This window comes from Gorilla gorilla, chromosome 7 (assembly GCF_029281585.2).
Source record: "Gorilla gorilla gorilla isolate KB3781 chromosome 7, NHGRI_mGorGor1-v2.1_pri, whole genome shotgun sequence".
Lineage (NCBI taxonomy): Eukaryota > Metazoa > Chordata > Mammalia > Primates > Hominidae > Gorilla > Gorilla gorilla.
This window is the reverse complement of record NC_073231.2, coordinates 29,906,133-29,910,840: the sequence shown is the minus strand read 5'-3', so window position 1 is coordinate 29,910,840 and position 4,708 is coordinate 29,906,133. Positions and strand designations below refer to the sequence as shown.

The 4,708-nt window shown below is 46.6% G+C and overlaps 1 long non-coding RNA gene across 1 annotated transcript; it reads right to left on the bottom strand.

Moving 5' to 3' along the window:
• Nucleotides 1–366: 366 nt before the first annotated feature.
• Nucleotides 367–2,099, bottom strand: LOC129524041 (uncharacterized). Its single transcript, XR_008667688.2, has 2 exons — nt 1,978–2,099; nt 367–1,381 (listed from the first exon to the last, which is right to left on the bottom strand). It is a non-coding gene; the product is annotated as an uncharacterized lncRNA (long non-coding RNA).
• Nucleotides 2,100–4,708: the final 2,609 nt, after the last annotated feature.

The window sequence follows — 4,708 nt, the reverse complement described above, 5'->3', positions numbered from 1 at the left end:
CCACTCCTACTTGTGCTGTAGTTGGGAAAGCAAAATTCCCAAAGCAAAAAAGGTAACATCATCTGGCAAGCGCCACATGGGTAGAGCTGAAAAGAATAGTGGTATAAGTGTGAATAGGGAGAGATCAGCCAGGACTTGAGTGGCCAGAAAGACACAGTGCACATTAGGGTTGAGGGGACCTTGAAAGAAAACATGGTTTGAAGGGTGAAGGGGAGGAGAAATATGCCAAGTGAAGGTAACAGCCGGAACAAAGCCACGGGAATGAGGGTAAACTGGATCTGTTAGATGGTATGAAGACCATTCATGATGCATTTTTCTTTGAGGATGTTGTGATAACCTGGAATAAAAAGAATTGGCCCTATAAAGTTGTTGTCCAAATCTTTTTAATTGTGAAAGGAATTCTGAACCTAGGATTTAATAAGGAAACAGAACTATTCAGTCATCTGACAATTATTTGCTTGTCTTAGGCCAAGACTCTAGGGCACAGCTGCTGGCTTGACACATTGTTAAGAGCTCAACCTCCTGCAGAAAACATGGGACCAGGTTCCAGTCTCTTAATAGGTGATATAGAACTACAGACTGAGACTCCCACCCACCTATAACTATGTCAGATCATGGTGTGCTGTGCTGTTCTCCTAAATGTAGAGCTAGGCTCCGGGGAAGGTTTCAAGCATCTCATTCTAGTCCACTGGAGTTATTTCCGTGAGCACCCCTGGAGAAGAGCCAGATGTACCACAAGTCAACTTTACATACTGGCCAAACCCAAGTCATTATCCCAAGAGAAAAGAAGCAAGAGGAACGAGGAAGAAGCTGAAACACTCTATGGGAGAAGTTTTGCATCTCTATTCTCTGTGTGGGGTAGAGAGGAGGCTGGTTGAGACTTCTCTTTTCTCTTCTTCCTCCTCCTTCTGGAGCAAGACATTCCATCTCCAAGGAGGAAAAATTCTGGTCTGGATTGTTTAAATTCCAGAACATTGCATTGGATGGAGCACTGTTCTACTGGGTGCAGCACCTAATAGAACAAAACATTCCAGGGCACATGAGTGCTGTATCTTAATACCAATGTAGCAGTCACATGAGCGATATCCCAGGTTCAAGGTCCGTTCATCTTTTCTCTTCTCCTCCTTCTTCCCTCCATGTCAGAGTAGTAAAGATCCCTGAACTGCTCTGAATGGTTCTATTTTCCCTATTTATATTCTATTTTCGCTCCCCTTTGGATGCACACTCTCTCCTTCTCTTGGGTAAAGGAGTCCTGGGAGGGACAGCATAGGCCAACTCTACTCTCATCACGGAAGCACTTAACTCTGTCTCTTCAGGGCTCCTTTTTGCTGAGTTTGACTTGTTTTTCCATTGCAGATGTAACGTTAAGACTTATATTTGGCTGTGGAGAGGAAAATACAGGAGTTCACATGATTTATTTATTTATTTTTATTTATTTAGAGACAGAGTCTTGCTCTGTTACCCAGGCTGGAGTGCAGTGGTGTGATCTTGGCTCACTGCAATTTCCGCCTCCAGGGTTCAAGCAATTCTCCTGCCTCAGACTCTCCAGTAGCTAGGATTACAGGCATGTGACACCATGCCCAGCTAATTTTTGTATTTTTCGTAGAGACGGGGTTTCACCATGTTGGCCAGGCTGGTCTCGAACTCCTGACCTCAAGTGATCCACCCACCTCCACCTCCCAATTATTTCTTTTTGAGGCCATGTTGCCCTTCCTGGTATAGGGGAAACTGTGGAGGGGACTCAGCCCAGTTCCTGGAGTCCTACACCGGGGTAGGAAATGCTAAGCGGAGTCTTACTCACTGCCATGCTTTGTCTCCCCATGCACCTCCCTCCTCTGAGGAAGACCTAGTGAGAAGGAGAATTACCTAGACCAAGGCAGGATTCAAGTATTTCGGAGTACCCTAGGCAAATATAATGGTCACTGCTTCCTAACCCAAGCCCTTAATAAGACTCAGTGTCTGACATGCAATACTCACCTGAAATCATCAACTCCCTAGGAAATAAGGAAAATTGGAGGTTCTATGAAAATCCCCTCTTCCCACTTCTCACCCCCTTCTGTGACTGAAGCACACACACAGACGTGCACACACACAACGCCACTCTACACAAATTAGATTGAGACGTTTTCTGGAAAAACAATCCATGGTTCTGTTTCCATGGAAGCAGTCGTAGGTCCCCAGTGGCAGCAAATGGCAGGCAGACGGCGGTGAGGGAGCTCGCGGTGCCGCTCTGGGCCGGCTCCTCGCCGCCCAGCTGAGCAGAATGCGCGGCAGGAAAGTGGGAGGCAGCCTTGAGCTGCACCAGAAAAACCAGGCCTCCAGGGAGACAGTGAACCCCAGCTGTGCCCCCTCTTTTGGGGCAAATGTACATCTGGGCACTCTGGGCACGGCTCCAGCCAATCAGCCAGGCTTATCCTCCCACAGCTTCTCACAAAAGCCTGCTCGCTCAGAGCAGATGGCAGTGCCAAGACGGAGGCTCCACCGAGATGGAGGCCACCCATGGGGCTGGCGCTGCGAGAACGTTGCTGCTCTTTGCAAACGCCCTTTGTCCCACCCCCATCTGTAAGGTACCCTGCTCGCCTCAGCTCCTAAAGTGAGTACCCCAAATGTGGTTCGTGTCCTATGAGTGGTCCCCAAGGTGATGTGAGGTGGGGCATTCATGAATATTCTCTAAAAATTTTAAGTGACATATTTATTGTAATGTGTGCTCGAGGAAAAAAAAAAAGGAGACTGGGCATGATGGCTCATGCCTAGTCCCAGCACTTGGGGAGGCCGAGGTGAGAGGACCTCTTGAGGCCAGGAGTTCAAGACCAGCCTGGGCAACACAGGGAGACCTCATCTCTACAAAAAAAAAAAAATAATAATTTTTTTAAATGAAGATAAACACAGACTCCAATTTCGTTAATAGTATTGCTTAACATAAAACTAAAGTATATGTTTAAATAAAATAAGTCCATTTTGAGGCATTATGAAGTAAATGATAGGATGGACATTTCACAGATACAACAACTAAAGAATGTGACAATTGGGTGTGAATAAATAAAGATTGGGAAACCTGTGTTAAGGAAAAGATTACAATGTCCAATGTCCTCTTTTAGAACTGCACAACCTTCCAAGCAAGAGGAAAAAATGCTTGAGGTGACAGGTACAAGATCAGGGCTCTGGAAAGGGGACCCCACAAAATTCTCCCTTGGGGCCAATATATTGGGGGTTCCCTTTGCCTCCCCTAGTTGACACCCAATGCCAATGCCCAGCACACTTTGCTGGGGCTCCCAAGAGTGGTGTCAGATAGGACACTCAGCTTGTGGAATTCTGTTTCATACTGACTCCAAGCCTACCCTAAATCAATTTTCTGGTAAGCAAGACCAGACAATGCAGAAGGCCCACTTAGAACCATGACCTTGGAGCCAGCTCTAAGCAGCCAGCAATGTGCTCCTTTCTCCCCAGCCACACCCTGGCTGCTCTCAGCATTTAAGACTCAAATGCAACTTCTACAAAGAGGGTACCCCCACCCCACCCTGCCCAAACTGCACTTCCCGAGGTCTCATCACCCCAAAATGTAGTCACAAAAGAAGCAATAAAAGTAGACAAGAAGTAGAAGCTTCTAACTCCCTGTTCAAACCCAGGTCTATATTAGCTCCAGCTGCCATAACAAAATTCAACAGACTGAGTGCTTAAACAACAAGCATTCATATTCTCACAGTTCTGGAGGCTGGAAGGCTGAGATCAGGACACCAGCATGGCTGGGTTCTGCTGAGGGCTCTTTTTCTGGCTTTCAGACAGCAGCCTTCTCTCTGTTTTCCTATGGCACTAATTCTTCAAGGCCACGAATCCCTTCATGAGTGCCCCACCCTCATCACCTCAGGAAACCTAATTATCTCTTAAGGCCCCACCTCCAAATACCACCACACTGGGGAATACTGTGATATTCCTCAAAACAGGAATTTGAGGCCACACAATTCAGTTTATAGCAACTGCTTTGACACTTCAGGAGAAAAAAGTAAGAACTGGACCATCAAGTCCCCATTGTAAGCTACAGTTGGCCCTCCATATCCATGGGTTCCACATTCAAGAATACAACCAACCTCAGAAAATAGTGGCCAGGCATGCTGGCTAAAGCCTGTGATCCCAATGCTTTGGGGGGCTGAGGTAGGAGGATCGCTTGAGCCCAGGAATTCAAGACTAGCTTAGACAACATAGCAAGAATCCATCTCTACAAAAAAATGAAAATAAAGAAATTAGCCAGGCATGGTAGCACATTCCAGTAATTCCAGCTACTAGAAAGGCTGAGGCAAAAGGATGATTTGAGCTCAGGAGTTTGAGTCTGCAGTGAGCTATGATTGCACCACTGCACTCCAGCCTAGGTGACAGAGTGAGAGAGACCCTGTCCCTAAAAAAATTTTAAAAATAAAAAATAAATTTAAAAAAATATTCGGCCGGGTGTGGTGGCTCATGCTTGTAATCCGAGTACTTTGGGAGGCCAAGGCAGATGGATTACCTGAGGTCAGGAGTTTGAGACCAGCCTGGCCAACATGGTGAAAACCCATCTCTAGTAAAAATACAAAAATTAGCCGGGAATGGTGGTGCACGCCTATAATTCCAGCTGCTCAGGAGGCTAAGGCGGGAGAATTGCTTGAACCTGGGAGGTGGTGGTTGCAGTGACCAGAGATTACACCACTCACTCTAGCCTGGGTGGCAGAGCGAAACC